The 22,408-nt window shown below is 40.9% G+C and overlaps 1 protein-coding gene and 1 long non-coding RNA gene across 4 annotated transcripts in view; one reads left to right on the top strand and one right to left on the bottom strand.

Annotated features, from left to right (window-relative positions):
• The window catches only part of LOC111764216 (zinc finger protein 568-like), a 129,943-nt gene extending 129,562 nt beyond the window's left edge, over positions 1 to 381 (bottom strand). For 2 of the 3 annotated variants that reach the window (XM_058279317.2, XM_058279319.2), the window contains exon 1: positions 246 to 380. The gene's annotated coding sequence lies outside the window, so the exon portion shown is untranslated. Of the gene's footprint in view, positions 1 to 245 lie in introns of all 3 variants that reach the window. The other variant, XM_058279321.2, reaches the window with a different exon arrangement.
• On the top strand, positions 258 to 22,026 carry LOC101415973 (uncharacterized). The gene is made up of 3 exons (XR_188200.5): positions 258 to 671; positions 17,743 to 17,790; positions 19,605 to 22,026. It is a non-coding gene; the product is annotated as an uncharacterized lncRNA (long non-coding RNA).
• The last annotated feature ends 382 nt before the right edge of the window (positions 22,027 to 22,408 follow it).

Genomic DNA, 22,408 nt, shown 5'->3' with positions numbered 1-22,408 from the left:
CAGCAGTCCCAAGTACAAATCATTTCATTCCCAACAGAATGAAGAATCTCACACACACACCCGGCCACGGAGAGACTCGGTGTGCCCGGCCTCAAGCATTGTCTCACAAAGAAACACACCTGCTCACAACACCACAAACCGAGGACCGGGAAAGCAAAGAACGTGTCCGAACACCAGCCCGAAGCGTTCCCGGGTCCCCAACCTGCAATTGGATCCTTTTCTCTACCTTAACCAAAGGCTCCTACCTCCTCTTTCAGGTCACCGAGAGAACCTGGTACCAAAGCACTGCCCGCCCCATCAAGGGCCAAGCCCCCGAGCAGCGCGCGCACGACACCTGCACCTGCGCACTGAGCGCCGAAGCAAACTCCCGGAAGGACCCCGCGCGTCGCAGTTGGGGCGGGCAGCTTCCGGAAGGCGGTCCTGGGTGGGACGCTGCACCTTCTGCTCTCCAGGCTGGCTCGACCTTCTTGGCGAGGGACTACGTTTCCCAGAGGGACAGCGTCCGGAATGGCTTTATTTCCTTTTCTTCGCAAGATTTGGGGGTCTCCGGTAGTGATAAGGCCAAATCTGTGGTAGGCGCTTATTTCAGCTCTTCGACCGGAATGGCGGAAGCGGACCATACTTAAATCACATCGCCAGATCCTGGACTCTGAACTGCACCCCCTGTCCAGGTGAGGGATCCAGAATGAAGAGGCGGAAATGCGCGGAGGACGGGGCGCAGGAATTGTGTGTATGGCCGTGTCTCATGTAGTTTAGTATGTGTGCGACAGGGTGCCTGGTCTTGGTAGCTGTGTGGGCGACCGTGCGTTTTAGACTGTGGTTTTCTGTGTGAGTGTGTGAGGTTGGGTTATTTGTGATTCAGAAGATGTGATTGTACTGCTCATGATAGGATGCTTGTGACCACATACTTACCTGCCTGGCTGCTTGTATGTGCTTATTTGATTGTAATTGTGTACCGCATGTGTGACTGGGGATTGCTTGTGACTGTGAGGCGTGTAACAGTGCTGTTGTGACAAGCTGTTTTCATGTGTTTGTTCACTGTGAAGTTACTGGGATTTTGCGTGCGATTGGGTTTTACCTGGTCTTTTTATAAACGGATGACAGTGCTGCTGCAACAGGATGTGTGTGACCATGTATTTCCTTTATCTGCTCTTGGGTTGTGCTTGTCTGATTATCTGATTGTGTCTGTGTCATGTGTATGACTGGGGTTTGCTTGTGTCTATGTGAGGTGCGTAAAAGTGCTGCTCTGGAATGGTTTTGCGGACTTACTGCCTCTGACAGGGTGCTTGGATATATTTGTGTGACTGTGTGATTGTATGTATTTCCTGTGTGTGATTGGATTATGTTTGTGCTAGATGGTCTGACAATGTATCATTAACACAGGACAGAAGATGCAGTTCAGGAAATCACAAGTCCATACTGATATTATTTAATAAGTTGAAAGTTTGATGTTTACATAGGGATGTTCACATATTTTCAGAGTACCTCCCCATAAAATCCTAATTAATTACTAAGGGGAAAGAGTAATTTTACAGTAGATAAGCTTGACAGATAAATAATTAACTGATTTCAAAGTGAATATCATCAGCAATGGGATAAGACGTCATCATATGCATGTGCCTTCTCGTATTTCCTGAGAAGAATGCAATATCACTTATTCCTTCAACAAACATTACCAGGGAAGCAGATGTGACTCAAGAGGATGAGGGCCCACCTTCCACATGGGAAGTCCCGGGTTTGGTTCCCTATGGCTCCTGAAAAATAAAAAACCAACTCAGGGAAGCTGATGTGGCTCAGTGGTTGAGTACTGGCTTCCCACCTACAAGTCTTCCCAAGTTCAAGGTCCTGGGTTCAATCCCCAGCCCCTGGTACCTAAAAATTAAAAGATTTTTAAAATTACCAGCTCATGATTTTAGAAAAAACTGCACCTTAAGAGAGCAAAAGCTCAACCAATTGTGGAGGAAAAAAGAATTTTATTAACAATCTTGCAAGAATGGGCACATGACCTGGAAAAAATGACCGCATGCCAAACAAGAAACAGTGCATTAATACCCTAAACCTAACACACAGGTCCCTCCCCTGTTCACCATTGATTGGGTACTTCAGGGGTTACAGCCTATCCAAGAGGTCTGATTAACTTAGGCAGCTTCCCACTCTGGGTCTACACTCCCATTCCCTACCTTCCAGCAGCTGGGTGCCACTTTCACTCCTGGCACTGCTTTTCAAATTCAGTGCCACTTTTCACCATTGGCCCTGCCCTCACTTTGCCACCACTTTAAAATTTTGGCAACAAAGCTGCTAGAACCCCTTTCCCTCCCTCCTCCAACTGCACAGCCTGCTTTGGCTTCACCTTCATTTGAAAACTAAACTTAACCCTTTCCTTACAAATCCTGCCTCTTTCATTTAGACTCTTTTTCATTTTCACAATTTAGTTTCTCAAATCTGGTAGAGCTACCTCACATTTATCACAGAGATCTTCCTCTTTAAAGGGTTATAAGTTGTTTTACTTATACTGTGTGGACATCTGTTTGGTTAGGGCCGTTTCAGTGAGTTTTCAAGCTAACCCTTGGGCACATGGGATAATGCAACATCCAACTGCTGGGAATACCCCAGCCACAATGATAAGGAAGTCAGAACAGACAGTGCCATTCCTTTCCATTTTCCAAACCAGCTCATCCCGTGAGTGGGTTGTCAATGCCAGAATTTTCTGCCAACTCTTCAGATAAGGCTGTTAAACTTTGCAAGGCTTTGGTGATCGTCCCATCTGGGGCCGTATTATTGGGGATGAACACACAGCAACTACCTCCAATCATAATACAGAGGCCTATTTTTTCTGCTAACATCATGTCTAGGGTTATCCTGTTTTCCCGTGCCATTCATCTAGTAGCATCCAACTGTTCTGCTATTCCCTTAACTACATCCCCAGTGTAATTGCTAAATCTTTGCAGATTATAATATATATAATTAATCCAATCCACATTTTTTGTTAATGGTAATCCACCAGAAAAAGAATGACTCAAATACCGCAGCTACCTGATTTCTAGTTTTAAATTCATTTGGGACTCCCCAGGGAATTCCTATACTATCTAGATAAATGCGGTCATCAAAGGAACCAGGTAAACTTCTTTCCTTTCGCTTTCCCTGTTTTGTGTTTCTTCCTCATTTTCAAATGCCAGGGTAAATGGAATGGCCGATTGAACCAGAGCACAGGTTCCTCCCCACTTCTCAGGTAACACCTTTTCTGCAGTACCACCGAAGATCTGCTCAGGGTTTGGCCAAACTGGAAAAATTGCCAGTACTATCCTCACTCATGTTCCGTACTTGTATACACAAGGCCATGGCCCCAAGTTCCTGGAGCCCTTTTCCCCATCTAGAGAGACAAGCAGAATGACTTCCTAAACAAAGCCGGGAAGCCAGTATGGCTTTAATGTTTCCCTTTTTGACAAGAGGAAAGAGAGAGGACAACATACTACAATTTTCACCAGGAGTAGCATTCTGAAGAGGCGCACCATGCACTTAAATGCCCTTCCGTGCTTTTCCGTACATAACAGAAAAGGTATGCTATGAACATTGGACCAGCCTGTTGCACAAGCATAACAGTTGCTTTTATTCAGACTCTGGACTGTGTATTTGACCCATTCTACCCAGGCATTTGCGTCTCTGTATCCTATCTCTATTTCTACGGTTTGCTTTAAATCTTCTGCCTTAAGTATCCTGCCTGCTTTGGGATCATTCTGAATTGGGGAACTGGTCTTTGGTTGGCATCTCTGAAGGGATAACTGGAGGGGCATTGTTGATGCCATATCCACAGAGGGAGGAAGGACTCAAATACAGAACCTCCCCAGAGGTTCTTACCTGTAATGTCCACTCCTATCCCATAGACTCTGTTAGGGGAGGAATAATGGTTGTTGCTTCTGAATTTGTCTGCCTTTCTAATGGTTATTACCACTGGGTTACAATGAAGGTTTTTGCAGTCTGGTGGGCTATTACCTTTATAAAAGGCTATTTTGTCTTCCAGTGGTTTCCCGTGAGTACGCTCTGCTCTTCCCGGTGGTCCACCCCTTATACTCGATAGTCCACCACACAAAGTTCCAATCAAGATGGGGGAGGTTGAGATAACCTCTTGGTGAGCTTCAGGCATAGATATTTATTTCACCCACGCAGCCACCACTGATATCCTAAATCACCACATTTTATCACTTGGTAGGCTTCAAACTGCACAGTCACTAGACCTTTGGTTACATTTTCTGTTATTTTAATGGGGCTTGTCATGACCTGAACTGAAACATCATAGTATAATTATTCTCATTTTCAGAAACTTTAAATCCTTCATCTGTTAGTCTCTTAAGGCATTAGACAAGGTGGCTATAGGTAATAGCCTGCCCTCTAAGTGGAGGGATAGCTTCCTGCAAAATTCACTGATAAAGAGTCCAAACAGTCCCTCCCCCTGTTCCCATATTCCTTCCCAGCTTTTGCCTTCTCAGAGTGATCTTAAGGGGTTCAAGACTGGCGTTATTTCCTAGGACTCAGATGGTGTTGTTGGGTACTTATCATCCACTTCAGGCACTGATCCTTTTACTCTGGTGTATTCGATCCAGCCCCTTTCTGCTGTCTGGACTGCAGTTTCAGTTGTCAACAAAACTTGATAGGGTCCTTCTCAGGTTGGCTGAAGTTTGGACTCCTTCCATGACTTGATTAGGACCCATCCGCTGGGTCAGTGTTAATGGACAGTGAATTCAAGAGGGGGGCGTCTGGGCCAGCAAACCATGATGCCTGACATATGACAAAGTATAGGACAAAGCCAGTATATAATTCTTAAGGAAGAGATCCTTTGACTCTAAGGAAGGGAACTCTCCAGTCCTCCTAGGAAAAGGCAAGCCAAAAAGCATTTCATAAGGAGAGATTCCCAGTTCTTTCTTAGGGGCAGTTCTAATCCTCAGTAGGGCTATGGGTAAGCACTTAACCCCAGGTAACTTTGTTTCTAAGACCAGCTTAGAAAGATGCTTCTTTTTTTTAAAAAAAAAAAAAGATTTATTTTTTTATTTATTTAATTCCCCTCCCCTCCCCCGGTTGTCTGTCTTCTGTGTCTTTTTGCTGCGTCTTGCTTCTTTGTCCGCTTCTGTTGTCGTCAGGGGCACGGGAAGTGTGGGTGGCACCATTCTCGGCAGGCTGCTCCCTCCTTCGCGCTGGGCGGCTCTCCTTATGGGTACACTCCTTGCGCGTGGGGCTCTCCTACGCGGGGGACACCCCTGTGTGGCAGGGCACTCCTTGCACGCATCAGCACTGCGCATGGGCCAGCTCCACACGGGTCAAGGAGGCCCGGGGCTTGAACCGCGGGCCTCCCATGTGGTAGACGGACGCCCTAACCACTGGGCCAAAGTCCGTTTCCCGAAAGATGCTTCTTTAAAGTTTGATTCATTCTCTCCATTCTCCCTGAAGACGGCGGATGCCAAGGTGTATGGAAGTTCCATATGACACCCAGGCTTCAGATAACATTCTGCAGTACACGGGAGGTAAAGTGGCTACCATTTCCTGAGTCTATATTTTCCAGTAACCCATAACGAGGATTGATTTGTTCAAAGATAGTTTTGGAAGTTCCTGGTGCTGTAGCTGAGGCCAGAAGATATGCCTCCACCCATCCTGTCGGATGATCTGTAATAACCAGAACATACTTTAGCCAACCCATTGGGGGCACTTAAATATAACCAACCTGAATACTCAGGAATGGCCTGAGGCCCGGCTCCCTTCCCCTTTGCTCACGCTTCCTTAAGACTTTCTTATTGACGTTTTGGCAAATTATACATCATTCACATATTTGTTTAGCTACAGTATAAAGGCCCACACATCCAAAATACTTAACAACCAGGTCACACATGGCCTGTAGCCCTCAATGACTCCCTTGGTATAAGACTGCTAAGAACTCTCTCATCGCTTGCTTATTCAACATTTGTCTGCCATCTGGGAGGAGCCACCTTCCTTGATCATCTAATGTTGCTCCTAACTGCTCCAGCTCTTTCACCTCTTAGGGAATGTGAGGGCCCCAAACTCTTCAGGAATGGAGGGTATCAGGACCATCAACTTTAAAGGGGGACTAAGGGAGGTTTTCCCTAGCCTCTTCTGCTGACCTATTGCCCTTTGCTTCAAATGTATGACATTTCTGGTGTCCGTTTACATTCACCACTGATATTTCCCTGGTAAGAGTAGATTGGCCAATACTTGTTTTATTAATTCCCCATGGACTAGCCCTTTTCCTTTGCTGTTAATACCCTCTCTTCCCAAATATTCCCAAAGGTGTGGACTACCCCAAAGGCATATTTAGAATCAGTATAAACTGTACCATCCTTTTCCTTTAATAATTTGAGGGCTTGATTTAATGCATACAATTTGCACGTTTGAGCTGACCAGTCACTAGGCAATCAGCCAGCTTCTTTCACCTCACCAGTTAGTCCATCTACAGTTGCATAGCTGTTGTGTCTCCTTCCTTCTAGGACCCTGGAGGACCTGTGTATGAATAATTTTCCCCCTGAGTGCAGGGGAAGGCCCCCAAGGTCAGACCAGACTCAGGTCTGATAGTCAGTCAGATCTAAATAGTCATGCTCAGGAGCTCCCATTTGGTCAGGTCCCTTCCAAAGGAAGGAGGCTGGGTTTATGCTATGGTCTGTTGTCAATACTAAGTCATTTTTTCCATTAGGATAACTTCATACTTCAGAATTTGGGAGTCAGTCAGCCACCTTCCCAATTTCTGAGACAAAATAGTTCTGACCTGATGAGAGGTGCTAACAACTAAGGCTCCTCCGAAAGTCAGCTTCCTGCTCTCTTTTACCAGGAGAGTGGTTACTGCCACAGCTTGAATGCCTCTGGGCCATCCCCTTGAGATAGGATCCAGGATTTTGGAAAGGAAGGCTACAGGTCTCCTTTAACCTCCACAGGTTTGGGTCAGAACCCCCAAGACTGTCCCTTTACCTACTGTAACAAACAGGTGGAAAAGCTTATTGAGGGAAGAGAGGGCCAGAACAGGAGCTTGTACCAATGCCTGTTTGAGCCCCTCTAAAGCCTCTTTCTCCCCCTGAGAGCTTACACATTCATTCTTAAAGGGGTGCTGAAGGGTGATGGTCATTCTTTTGTAACTGCTTCCTGCTGGTTAGGGGCAGTAGGCCTTACCTGACAAGGAGTAAAACCCTCCTGCTTTTCTATCATGGTTGAAGGAAAACGACTATGGCACCCTGGGTGAAACTGGTGAAATCCCTGTATAGCTAACAAGATGGAAAAATTAGAATTTTGAGGATATAGGGTTTCACTGAAAGAATACTAGGCCACAAAAATAGAAAAGGCCAAGTGCCTAAAGTCTGCATCTTCTCAAAGTTGATGGGCTTTATTTTACAGGCTTTCATCAGAAACTGGTTTCTAGGAACTAAGTGAGGAAAGGTTACCCATAGACTATCTTGAAGGGGTTAAGCTGAAGTGGATCCCAGCCACCTTTTTGCTGTTTCCTTCCTGGTGGGAAAATTCTTAGCCCTGAAAGGATGGCGTGTGGGTTCACTAGTCCTCCCAAGGATATGAGTGGGGCAGGTTTTAGAATAAGGGCTAGGAGACTTGGATTAAGCATGTTCATTAACTACTTAGAAAATGAAGTTTACCAGGACCTTTTAACATGTTCAGTATCCTCTTCATATGATCTAGAAAAGATATCATAATCATCAACCATGTGTCTAGACTAGAAGAGATATAGGTACAGTACTTAATACTAATCAATGTACTAATGAATGCATAAGTTTCTTTTTGAGTTGCAATTAATAAATCTAAGCTCCTGGTTTGCAACACCATACAAGTTGTCTTTTCATGGGAGCAGGCCATAATGCTAATTATGTTTAAGTTCTAATCACTGGGAAGCAGACTTGGCCCAGTGGTTAGGGCGTCTGTCTACCACATGGGAGGTCCGCGGTTCAAACCCCAGGCCTCCTTGACCCGTGTGGAGTTGGCCCATGCGCAGTGCTGATGCATGCAAGGAATGCCGTGCCACGCAGGGGTGTCCCCCGCATAGGGGAGCCCCACACACAAGGAGTGCGCCCTGTAAGGAGAGCCGCCCAGCATGAAAGAAAGTGCAGCCTGCCCAAGAATGGTGCTGCACACATGGAGAGCTGACACAACAAGATGACACAACAAAAAGAAACAGATTCCTGTGCTGCTGACAACAGAAGCGGACAAAGAAGAAGACACAGCAAATAGACACAGAGAACAGACATCCAGAGGGGAGGGGAGAGAAGTAAGTAAATAAATAAATCTTTTATAAAAAATAAAGGTTCTAATCACTGCTCCACTTAGCATGTCCTTCACCCAGCCAGCATGCTGCAGCACCATTGACCCTAGAGAGAAGCTAGGAAGATAGGCTCCAGTATTCCACCTTCCTGATGCATAATGCCCTTCAGCACCATGAAGCTTTTTACTTCTACACCTTCACCATGATGACATTAATTAACAAGTATTTTACTTCAGTAATACAGATGCCCAATGAAATCAAGATTTTTCCTTTTCTACCACTTTAATATGCAGATCAAGGTGGACTCTGGCAGTTTTTCCTGTTATGAAGCTACTTTTTGTTATTAAAATCAATTGAGTTTTTGTTTAATAATGGCATTGAAATAAGCCATTCAAATATTTCAGTTTAAACATTGCTTCTACAAACTTCTTTTAACTGTCCATAACCGCATAGACAATAGTTGCTTCATATCAAGACAAATTCCACCTTCACAAAACACATTTCCTTACTTAATGCTGCCTTCTACAATGCCTTCTACAACTTGCCATATGCATTCAAGTTTTGTCCAACATATTTCCATTCTGATTTTATGAAAACCAGCTATCTTAGGAAAAAACACATTCCTTTAAATAAACTTACCAATTTTAGTCAGGACTCCCACAAACCTTTTACATCTTTCTGTATCTATATCTACTTAAGTCTCATTCCCACATTCTGTTCTGTGAAAAAAGAATAAACTATTCATCTCAATTTAGGCATTTCAAAGATTTCCATACTTTATTTATTAATATAACTTATTATTTGATTTTTAGCCATTTGAATAGAGCTCTTTTAAGAATTTTCATTTGTCAATTTATTATTACCCACAGGTATTAAAACATACACTGAACAAACAAACACAAAAAGAATTATGAAAGCAAGGTTGGCACGGAGCCAATCCTCATCTGCCCCACATCTTGGCCAGAATACATCAGGCAGTCATTTCCTTCCCCTGGTCCAATCATCATTGGTCCAGTGTTTCAACAACCACCCCAATGAACTATCCAGAGGAATGTCCCCAGGGGATCTTACAGATATGCCCTCCCTAGTCAACCAACTGCCTCTATTCCCCGTTCTGAGTCTTGTCTGGGTTTCTTTCAAGACCAGACTCATCAGAATTTACCCACCACCAAAGCAATACTTAATAATCCTCTTTCTTACCTTGGTCTATGGACAGAGTTGCCTGGTCCCTGAGAGGCAGGTTTTCCTTTCCCCTTTTCTAATCCTCAATTGGCAGATCTAAGCATCTGGTCTTGGGTCCTTCCAGCTGTCAAAGGTGGGCCCCCAATGGTGGAGTCTGAGACGACTCAATCAGCAGGGCAGCCTTCCCCTCATCCACCCCCTCTGAAGCTTAGATCCCAGATGAGCCCCCAAAGTGGTTAGAAAGCAGCACCTGTAAGAGAACAAAAGCTCACCCAATTGTTGAGGAGAAAAGAATTTTATTAACAATCTTGCAAGAATGGGTGCACATCCTGGACAAAATGGCTGGCTTGCCAAACAGAAAGAAACAATGACATTTATACCCTAAACCTAACATGCAGATCCCTCCCCTAGTCCCCACTGATTGGGTACTTCAGGGGTTACAGCCTATCCAAGAGGTCTAATTAGCTTAAGTGGGTTCCCGCTCTGAGTCACTACTCCCGTTCCTTACATTTCAGCAGCTCAGTGCTGCTTTCACTCCTGGCACCGCTTTTCACCATTGGCACTGCCCTCACTTTGGCTCCATCCTCACTTTGGCACCAAAGCCACTAGAACCCCTTTCCCTCCCTCCCTCCAACTCCACAGCCGACTTTGGCTTCACCTTCATGTGAAAACTAAACCCTTTCCTTACAATGAGAAAATATTAGAGAAAACCAAATTGGAGGGGTATTCTCCAAGGGGCTGGCTTGTAATCATAAAAAGTACAAAGATTATAAAAGGACAAGTCTGAAAAACTGTTTGGCTAAAGGTAATTAAAGAAATATGATATACATGATATCTAAATGCAATGGCTACTTCTGAACTATATTCTTCACTGCAAAAGACATTGTTGGGATCATTAGTGAAACTTTAATGTGGTCTGATGAGTACATGTATTAATGTTAAGTTCTTGATCTAGTGATTGTGTTGTAGTTATGTAAGGACATGTCCTTATTTGTGGGAAATGCACCCATAATCATGGATGATGTGGCATTAGGTCAGGAATTCTCAAGCAATTGGGGGGGGGTAGTTCCTTGTACTATGCTTGCAACTTTTCTAGGAGCAACATTGTTTAGACAGACAGTTTGGTTGAGTCAGACAGACCAAAAAACAGAAATATAAAGTGATATTAGGAAATTGCTTTGAATTATATTTTTGATTTCAAAACAATTTTTAAATCCACATTGAGGGAAACAGACTTGGCCCAATGGATAGGGCATCCGCCTACCACATGGGAGGTCCGCAGTTCAAATCCCGGGCCTCCTTGACCCGTGTGGAGCTAGCCAATGTGCAGTGCTGATGCATGCAAGGAGTGCCATGCTACGCAGTGGTGTCCCCCACATAGGGGAGCCCCACGCGCAAGGATGGCGCTCCATAAGGAGAGCCACTCAGTGCTAAAGAAAGTGCAGCCTGCCCAAGAATGGCACCATACACAAGGAAAACTGACACAGCAAGATGGCACAACAGAAAGAAATACAGCTTCCCAGTGCCGCTGATAAGGATAGAAGCAGTCACAGAAGAACACACAGTGAATGGATACAGAGAGCAGACAACTGGGGGGAGGGGCGGCAAGGGGAAATAAATAAATAAGAAATCTTTTTTTAAAAATCCACATTGAAGCCTCACAGGATCTTCATAATCTTGTCACTCAAGCTTGTACATATTAGTGCCTCCAGATAATGTGATAATTCTTGCTTTTTGATGCATCTTAATATTGTTCCACCAATAGATGGTTGACTTTATCTGCTGGATATCTAGAGCTACAAAGCAACTGGAATCGCATGTTTTTATCCATCTCCCAAGTTGGCCATCTCAAGAATATGCTCTTCAGGAAGGAGAAATGATCAAGTCCAACACGAGTTTTAAATGATTTAAAGTGATTTACTTTACTATCTTACTCTGCAATGTGGATAAAGTAGATTACAGTAATCCCAAGAGTAAGACGAAAAACCCTATATAGATCAGAATTGACAGGAAAAGTTATAAATGGTTAAGACTAGAGGAAAATTGCAATTAGGATATACAGAAATAAATTCATTAATGATTAAGCTTTAAATTTCAATCTGACCTTCATAGGAAAATCACATTAGGGCAAAAAACTCAAGCTAACTTAATTGGTTATATAGGTTGCACTGTCTTGTGAAAAACTCTACCAGTTTCTCAGAGGAAAAATAAAAGATTTTCATGGGCACTAAGTATAATGCTTTGGCAACATTCTGAGGTTGTGGTCCATAGCTCTCCACATCATCTTTACTGTGTCTCAGAAAATGAGGTATTCCTCTCTTCTTTGTTCTTGATCCCATACTCAAATATATTAAATATTTCTGACTTTTTTCTTATTATTATTAATATCTTCTTCCTTTAGAGAAATTGTGGTTTTATAAAACAATCCTGCATGAAATACAGGATTCCCATATGCCGTCCCACCAACATTTCACATTGGTGTGGAATATTTGTTACAATTGTGGATAGCACATTTTTATAATGGTATTATTCACTAAAATCCATGGTTTGATGTAGGATCTACTGTTTGTATCATGTAGTTCCATGGATTTTTTAATAAATTCTTATTCTGTTATCATATATACAGCTAACATTTCCCCCCTTATTCACATTTAGACATATATTTTAGTGATGTTAATCACATTCACAATATTGTGCCACTATCACCACCATCCATAATCAGAACATCTCTATCATTCCAAATAGGAATCCTCTATATTGTAAGTATAAACTTCCATTCCCTATCCCCACCCAGTCCCCTTGCAACCTATAGTCTAGATTCCAACTCATAGAATTTCTTATTCTAATTGTTTCTAAACATTGTGATTATACAATATTTGTCCTTCTATGCCTGACTTATTTCACTAAATGTATCTCCAAGGTTCATCCATGTTGTTGCATGTATCAGGACTTCTTTCTTTTTATAGACAAATAATATTGCCATTCTATGTATATAGCTTATTTTACTTATGCATTCATTTATTGAGGGACAATTTGATTGCTCCCATCTTTTTGCAGTTGTGAATATTGCCACTTCAAACATCAGCATGCAAATATCTGTTCAAGTCCTGCTTTCAATCCTTTTTGGAAATACCAATTAATGGGTCTGCCAGGTCATATGGTAGTGCAATACTTAGCTTTCTGAGGAACTACCAAACTGTCTGCCAGAGTGGCTGTACCATTTTAAATTGCCAACAGTGAGTGAATGTTCCCATTTTCCACATCCTCTCCAACACTTGTTGTTTTCCATTTTTTAATAGCAGCCATTCTAATGGATTTGAAATGGCCCATTGTGGTTTTGATTTGCATTTCCCTGTTGAGCTTCTTTTCAAGTGCTTTCTGGCCATTTGTATAACAGTTATATTTGGTTTCATACCAACTTAACATCAATGACATGCACATATACATTTCCTATACCCCACTGTCTCTCCACCATTTTTTTTGTACTTGTTACCACTTATATCTTTCTACATTGTGTGTTACAAACACATTATTACTTTCAATGTATTTACATTTTAGTACCTATAGTAAGAAGTCCAGTTACATACCAAAAAATACAATACAATGATACGACATTATAATTACCCAAATGGTTACTGTATTAGCCAAAGGGGTGCTGATGCAAAATACCAGAAATTGGTTGGTTTTTATAAAGAATATTTATTTGGGGTAGGAGCTTACAGATACCAGGCCATAAGCATAAGTTACTTTCCTCACCAAAGTCTATTTTCACACGTTGGAGCAAGATGACTACTGATGTCTGCAAGGGTTCAGGCTTCCTGGGTTCCTTTCTTCCAAGGTCTTACTTCTCTCTGGGTTCAAGATTCCTCTTTTCCCAGGGCTTGCTTCTTCCTGGGCTCAGGTTTCCTCTCTTCCTGGGGCTTGCTTCTGTTTCCTCTGTGAGCTTGCTTCCCAGGGCTCCAGCTTAAGGCTTCAGCATCAAACTCCAACATCAAAACTCCAACATCAAAAACCCTCAACTCTGTCCTTTGCCATGCCTTTTATCTGTGAGTCCCCACCCATCAAGGGGCGGGGACTCAGTGCCCTAATGATGTTGCCTAATCAAAGCCCTAATCATAACTCAGTCACACCCAGGTACAGACCAGATTACAAACATAATCCAATACCTATTTTTGGAATTCATAACCATATCAAACTGTTACAGTTACCTTTACTACAGGCCTTTATTACTTTATGCTGCTTTGAATGGCTGTCTAGTGTCCTTTGCTTTCAGTCTGAAGAACTCCCTTTAGCATTGTTTGTAGGGCAGGTCTAGTGGTAAAGAATTCCCTCAGCTTTTGTTTATCTGAGAATATTTTAATCTCTCCCTCATTTTTGGAAGAGAATCTCTCCAGATATAAAATTCTTTGCTGGCAGTTGTTCCACTGCTTTCTTGCCTCCATGGTTTCTGAGGAGAAACTGGCACTTGATCTAATTGGTACTCCCTTGTATGTAATGCATTGCTTTTCTCTTTCAGCTTTCAGAAATCTCTCCTTGTCCTTTGCATTTGATAGTGTAATCAGTATATGACAGGGTGTATTTTTCTCCATCTTTATCCTGTTTGGTGTTCTCTGGGCTTCTTGGATGTGCATATTAATGTCTTTTGCTAAATTGGGAAGTTCTCTGTCCTTATTCCTTTGACTATTCCTTCTGCCCTTCTCTCTTTCCTCTCCTTCAGGTACTCCCATAATACCTATATTTTTGCAAATCATGGTGTCCAATAGTTAATTTAAGCTATATTTGCTTTTAATTTCTTTTTTTCTCCTCAACCTAACTCTTTTCAAGTATCCTATCTTTAAGTTCACTGATTCTTCTCCCAGCTCCAATCTGCTCTTGCAACCCTCCTGGGCAATTTTTCCCTCTCATTTTTATTACTGTACTCTTTACCTACAATAGTTCAGTTTGGTTCCTCTTTAAAATTTCTCTTTCTTTCCTTAGACTGTCATTTTCTTCATTCATAGTTTTCCTGATCTCATTTAGTTTTTTCTCTGTACTTTCTTTCATCTCCTTAAGCATTTTTATTATCCTTTGATTGAAGGCTTTGTTCATTATATCCACATTCTCATCTTCTTCTTGGTGTTTTCTATATTCTTGGATGGGCCTTCCTTTCCTGTTTCTTTTTTTGTCTTGTACTCTTTTGTTATACACTCTACATGCCTTAATGTCTGGATAGTAGATGATTAACTCTGAGATTTACTCCCTAGAATGTCTGTTTCTTGGTTTTGTAACTAGCTGGTGATAAGACAGATTTATTCTTGAGCTTCAACCCTCCTATCAGAAAGTTCTGCCCACAGTGATGCAGTATGCATAGTTTTCCCTGTCTTTCTTTTCCTCCTTCTTGTCCTGGGCTTTTGATTGTTAGCTCTTTTGGGAGTTCCCCTATTTTCACTAGTTTGGTTTTCCCATGTGCTTCCCAGAGAACAGCCCACCCTCTCCTGGGTATTTTAAGCGGGCTGGCCTTTGCCCCAGACAGTTTTTGGCACCGTTTTAGTTGTCTCAGGCTGCTTTTGCCTGGAGAGCAAGTTTTGAAAGGAGGATCACCCCAGAAAGGACTTTTTCAAGTCAGTAATGCATAAACTACAGAATAGGGAAGGTGATTTTTTTGTCCTTTTCTCTCATCAGCAGTTAGATGGGGAGTGAATCAAGTGTGGGATGGGTGCTGCTAGCTGCCTTGTAGAAAGAACAATTTACATTTCTTTACCATAACTTACCAGCCTCTTCCTTCTGCTCTTCCCTGGATGCTGGACATTGTTGTTCTGGTCTCTGCCCTTTCAAAATAGTTGTTTCAGACAGTTCCTGCCTATTTAATATTCAAATCAGGTGTTTTGCTGGGAAGACTGAGTCAGATATGAGAATTGAGTAGACACAATTGTTAAGAAATATACAACATTAATGCAAGGTAATAATAGGGTATATATGGGAACTGTATTTTATGCATGAATTTTCTGTAAACTTATAACTTCTCTAATAATTTTTAAAGAAATGAGTGGGACGGACTTCACAAAAGAAATTTAAATGGAAATTCTGTCTCCATTGTAATGCATGGGTAAATAGGTATTCAAATCAGGTGTTAAAATGTAAATGGATATGGTTTTGGATGGAAATTTGGCAGTCTCTATTAAAATATAAAATCCATATTCCCTTTGACCTCAAAAATTTACTTCTTGGTATCTATTCCAAAGTAGCTTCTGCACCTATACCCAGAGATTTGCATACATTAATTATCACAAATAATTTTTAAATGCAAAAAAATAAATATCAATAAAGAATAAATACTGGTATGGTCCATTATATGGACCTACTATAGAGTCTTTTATCTTCCATTGAATGGAGTTCACAGTTTGTACCACCTGCTGGGAGAAAGACCACTCATTCTCTGGTAGGGACCAAGGAGCCCTATCTACTCCAGTAGACCATCCTCAGATTGATCTCTCCCACTCGTATTCGCAAACTCACCATGACTATATGCTTTGAGATCACTGATGCTAATTTCATGGTTCCCTGTGCCCCAGTGCTTTTTGTCCATATCTGTATCTCAGCCACCACAGCCTAGACCCAAGTTACCCCTCAACATGCACACTCGAGTTCACAAACAGCATTGCATATTCCATTTTTGCCTCCATATCTCTCCTTTCCCCCAAAGCTGAGGCCTTTCCACTGTCCCCTCTGGAAAACAAAGTCCACCATCATTTTTTTAAATGTCCTAAATTTCTTCTCTAAACTTTTTCTCCTTCCTACTCTACCTGAAACCTTCCACTGAAGATACTGAGTCTCCTGAAACTATCTCAAATGCTGACCGTTCAATATCCCGCTAAAATATAGTATCCAGAGGTAGGGTTGGTACCCTCATTGCTACTCCCTTACATCTTACAGACTTTAACCTGGCCAGCTTCAGGCTTCACTACCCATTGACCCTTCCTGTTGTCATCTCCAGTCCCTGGAACAATCTGCCACATTCCTCATAGATTATCACCTGGCTCTTTCTCACTTTAACACAGGGATTCTTAACAAGGGATCTGTGTGCTTGAATTGAAATTTTTTTAAAAAAATTATTTTTGTGGGGATGTGTTAGTGCAGGTGTGATATGTTTATTAAATAATACACAATTTAGTGTGGACTTAATAAGGGGTCCATTATTTTCACCTGACTGGCAAAGGGGTCCATGGGACAAAAAAAAAAAAAAGGGTAAGAAGCACTGCTCTACTCCTCTTGACATAGAGGTGCAACGGACACAACCAATCCAAGGACCTCAGAGAAAAGGTGGCAATGGAGTGGGAAAAGTGGACATGGTGGCTGATGGGTATGGGGAATGGCAGGAAGAGATGAGATGTGGAGGCGCCTTTGGGACTTGGAGTTGCCCTGGATGGTGCTTCAGGGGCAATCACCGGACATTATAAATCCTCCCAGGGCTCACTGGATGGAATGGGGGAGAGTGTGGGCCATGATGTGGACCAATGACCATGAGGTGCAGAGATACCCAGAGATGTACTTACCAAATGCAATGGATGTGTCATGATGATGGGAGTGAGTGTTGCTGGGGGGGGGGGAGGGGTGCGGTGGGGGTGGTGGGGTCGAATGGGACCTCATATTTTTTTTAATGTAATATTTTTACAAAATCAATAAAAAAAAAAAGAAGCACTGCTCTAATACTCCTGAGATCATACAAAACAAACATTATTTTGTTTATTTTATACATAAATATCATTATTGTTATTCTGTATAATTTATGTTATAAATAGAGATGCCAAAATTATGGCATCTCTAAATGTCTGGATGGTCTGGATTGGCTCAAAGCCAATCAGTCAAATCACCATTGCGATAGATCTCACATTTGATTCTCCTCATTTGCAATTTGGCTTACGTCTTTTATGATTTCTCCTTTTCAGAGATTCTATTTTTCATTTGCCTCTGCAGGTTACATGACTCTCACAATCATAACTGACACATCCACCAATTATAAAAAATGACTCCTTCCCTTTAATTTTTTGTTATTGTCAACATTTCGCCTCAGTTTCCTAATACACAAAGCCTTCCAGTTCTTTGTATCTCGGACTCAAATTTAGAAAAAATTAGGGAGCTTTAATTCAACCTGGAAGAAATCCATTTTCTCATCTAATTTAGAATGGGAAACACTTAGATTTAAAGAGTGGAAGTGCTAGATACACAGTTTCTGCAAATTTAAATGTTTTGCATCTTTGCCAAAACAAAGGTGCAAGACTTGATAGTTTCTGATCATTCTCTTTCTTGTTTTTTCTACATTCCAGACTGACAGTAAGCCATGTGAGCAGAAAATGAAAGGAGGAAGAAAGGAGGTCAGTGAGAATTGCTTACCCAATCTGGCTCTGGTCCTCATGGCCAATACTGATCAAAGAACAGCTGTGGACTAAGAATAAAAGGCCATACCTGCCTTTTGATTGGCCTTGCCAGCCAATGGGGAGAAAGGGATGCAAAGGCCAATCACATTGGCTGGCATGACTCTTGATGACTAGACTCAGCCAGGTGATGTGAAACTGGTTAGCCTTGGTTTTTCCACCTCAGGTATGAATGATTTTCCTTGGGCATTGCTAGGAACTGCTGACTGCTGCATATTCTCAGGATGCTGCTAATAAAAGTCTCCCAGGGCTTCTGTAAAGAATCTTCTGCTACAATGATGGCTAATTTGAAGATGCATATTGGGAACCACTCTACTCATAATCTGAATGTCTGACTTCCCTACACTATAAATTTCCCAAGGAAGTCTACCTTAGCTATCTTGTACATCTTCCCAACTTTCACAGGAGAACCTAGAAGGGAACATTCATATATGAGGAAATAAATGAATATTCTTGAATAACTACCTCTGGATGTGAAGAACAGAAGTTAGAATTTCCAGATGTCTGTTAACACATCACTGTATTCATCACTGAATTCTGTCATCATTCTCCGCTAATTCTAACTTTAGTTGAATGCTTTAAGATGAACAAGCCCCACTGCTAAGGATGTTTCATGTGAGATCTGACTTGCCTCTCTCAACAACCCTAGAAATAGGTAGCATTATTACTCTCTGTTCAAAGATACATGAAGCCATCAGAGTAGAAGCTAGATTTGGTCAACCCAAACTTTTAACCATTCCACTGTGTTTCCTTCTAGGCAGCGCTGATCCTAGTGGGCCTCAGGCAGCTCTGTTTTGAATCAGTAGGTGTCTAGTGAGACTGAACTAAGGGACTTCATGAATCTCTTCTCTCGAACACATTGATCACTCAGACAGTCTCCATCCATCAAAATTCTGTTTCTGCTTGAACTCTTCTCCCTGACTATCTCCAGAAACCTTAGCTGGGTCACAACTCACACAGTAGGGGGCTGTGTCTTGATTTTTTTTTTTTTTTTTTTTTTTCTGATAGCTACAGGATCTGGCATAGAAGGCTAAGTGGTTAAGCTCTTAAGCTGGACCACTAGGTCATCCTGGCCCTATTCCATGCTAGCTATGTGGCCATGGGCAAGTATCTTAACATCACTGTATTTTCCGCCTCTGTAAAGTGGAGATGGTGATGGTAGTGATGATAGTGGTGGTGATGAAGATGATGTTGGGGAGGATAATGATTGAAATGGTAATGGTGAAAGTAATGATCATGATAATGATGGTATAAAGGTAAATACAAATCAAAAAAGAAAAAATTATTTTCTCTGGTACAAAAAGGGAAAGAGATCTTCCTACCCCCCTCACCCCCACCCCCACCCCACATTCCTTCCCCTTGCTTAGCACATTTTTCAGAAAACTTCTAATGGTAAATTCTTTCTCTGCCTATTTGAGATGTATTAAATCTTTTTCTTTCTTTTTTTCACTAGAGTAGTTGTGAACTTACAAAACAATCATGTATAATGTGCAGAATTCCTGTACCTTACCCCTCCGCCAACACCTTACATTGTTGTAGAATGTTTATCACAGATTATGAAAGTACATGATCAGAATATTACCACTAACTGAGGTTCAGCCAAAGAAACTTTTTGCCAGCTTTCCAAATCAGGAATGTCTTTCTCAAGGAACTCTAACCTGTTCTCTGAAATGTAAATATCAAGAAAGATAGCACCCTTGTTGATTGTATGCTTTGGATGGATTATGATTATATCTCAATAAATTGCTTTTCAGGGGAGCAGATGTGGCTCAAGCAATTGGGCCCCCACCTCCAGGTCCTGGGTTTGGTTCCCAGTGCCTCCTAAAGAAGGCAAGCAGCCGCCACAACAAGCAGCCACTGCAATGAGCAGACACCACAACCAGTCAGATGCTGCAATAAGCAGATGCCACAACTAGCAGACACTACAACCAGCAGATGCTCCAAACTCTGCAACCAGCAGACACCACAACCAGCAGAGAGTGGAAGTGACTGAAGCAGTTGGGTACTTGCCTCTCACATGGGAGGTCCCCACTTTGGTTCCCACTAAAGAAGACAAGCTGACAATGAGTAGACAGATAAGGGAATAAAAATTTTTTTTTTTAAAGAAAAATAAATCTGACAATGAAAGCTCTTTAATGGGACCATTCAAAGTAAGCCAGAGAGGAAGAGACAAATTCTATCACAAAGAGTTTATTAAAGTCTGGGCTATGTTAAATAAGCAGACAATTGTAAAACATAATTACTCTTATTTCTGATAAAGTCCAAGGACTTCAGGGATTTAAGGTGGAAGATGTCCAAGTCAATTAATATCTGTGGTTCTAGAGAATTACATGCCAATTGTACCCTAAGTTCTTAGGACAACCAAAAACTCCCCCACATATTTCCAAATATCCTTAAGGGGGCTGTACCATACTGGTTAATGTCACTGATCTAAACCCAAAATACACATTCAAAATATATATGATGAATTCCTTTGAAGCTTTAGATTTTATAATTCAGCTCAATAAAAATGTGGAGTCGCTGATCTCTGTTTTGCTTTTTTTATACAGAGATACACAGATGAACACAAGGAAGCTTATTAAATAAAACAACAGAAAAAAATAAGTTTTTAGATTAGATTTTAATGTACCATTGAATAACTTGTCAAAAGTGTAACCATGTCTCTTCTGCTCAGATAAAAACAGTTGCTAAAATATGCTCATGATCATTATATGTTGTGCTAAATAGTTGCTATGCAACATTTTGAAAGATGTTGGATAAAGCTATAAAAATTATCATTTATTGAGATGTAGTCTTTAAAACTGGGACTTTTTAAATTTGCATGTATGTATTGTATGTCTCGAAAAAGAATCCCAGGACTTTCCCTCCTGGGTTCTTTTTTTGTCTTGCTTACTCATGGTTCATGATGTCAGCTGAGTTTCTCAGTACAATGAAACCAAACTGACAAGACAGGAGCAGATTATTCCTGCCATTTTTCTAGATCTTTGAGTTGTACATCAAGTCTGGAAGTAATCATTCCAAACTTGTTTGATCTGCCTAAGATGTTCACTACAATTTTCCCAGCTCTGTTAGTGATCATCAATGATTTCAAATACACCAGTGGCCCCATGCGTCATCATAACAAATTGTATGAGGCTTTTGAGCATGGCCTGATATGAACCTAGCATTCACCTCTCTTTTGGCATTGCTGATGCTCTTGAGAGCCTCAGTCAGGACATTTGTGCACCCCTTTATGGCAGCAGGGAAAGATGACCAAGGGAGCTAAAATAAGGACTCTTCAGAGGTATTTATAGTTATAAGGATGGAAAGTTCCAGAAAGTATATTTTCATATACATATTGATATTTATACTCAGACATTTTAAAGCCTCAAGACAAGATGCATATATAGATATTTCAAATTAAACTAGAAATAAATTTCTGTTAATTGAAAAAAAAAGAAGCAGCCTTCTCTCCCCATTTCCATGGGAGGTAGGTGTCTGGCTCCGTTTTTTTCATTATATTTCCCCAATAATGAGGGTAGAGATGAAAGTGATGGATGTGGTAATGATGATGGTGGTGGTGATTATGTTTTATTTGTTTTGTTTTTTGCCATTTAGTTTCTCTTTCAGGAATTTTCTTTTCCTTAAATGTTTTACTTAGCTTTATATACATATATGTATTTGTATGTATATATACAAATAGTTTGCCAATTATACAAAATCACAAATCACCCCAAGGTTTGGGTTTTTTAATTTATTGTTTAGGGTAAATTTTTGAGTGTAATTTTTAGTCTATTTCATTCATCGTACTATTTATGAGTGATGTAAACACTTCCTATACTGAAGTTTAACTATTCCTCTATATTTTTTCCACAAATTATTGCTCTTTGCAATTTAAGTTTTCAATCCAGCTATATATGAAAAATGTTCATATTGTGTGACAGTGGTTAAATATTATTTTATTCACCTACTAATGCCAATTATGTCAACATATATATTGCACAACCGATGTGCCATTGCTGATTTTTCAGTGCCATCCCCTGAGGTGAAACATCCACATGGTACCTTGGTCTCTTTCTGTATCTTCTATTGTACTACATTGATTTCTTTTCTGAAACTGCTACAGTACCATTTGTTTTATAAATAGGGAATATTTTTTTCTTTTTTATGGCACATTAAAATCTCTCAGGTATCTTTTTTTTTTGTTTTTGTTTGTTTATTAATGATTTTTTGGTTAAAGAAGTTGTAGGTTTACATAAATATCATGCATAAAATATACAAAATAGAATTCTCATATACCACTCTATTATTAACACCTTGAATATTTTCCATTGATATGAGTCTGTATTATTATATTTCAATACATTTTCTTATGCTTTTTATTCTCATACATGCCATTTTAATAACTGTAAACAAAATTATTGTATAGCACCTTAAAAGAATGTTCAAATATCTCATATTCTTAGGAAAGGCATTCTCATATTTGTTGTGTGACTGACCCATGTCCATGGGAATTGTTTCTGAACATGTTTATGTAGTAGTTACTTTTTAGAGCATTTATTTTTTATTGTATTTTTTT

Source organism: Dasypus novemcinctus, chromosome 18, assembly GCF_030445035.2.
Source record: "Dasypus novemcinctus isolate mDasNov1 chromosome 18, mDasNov1.1.hap2, whole genome shotgun sequence".
Classification (NCBI taxonomy): domain Eukaryota; kingdom Metazoa; phylum Chordata; class Mammalia; order Cingulata; family Dasypodidae; genus Dasypus; species Dasypus novemcinctus.
Note: the sequence above shows the minus strand (reverse complement) of the source record. Positions and strands in the feature narration are given on the sequence as shown.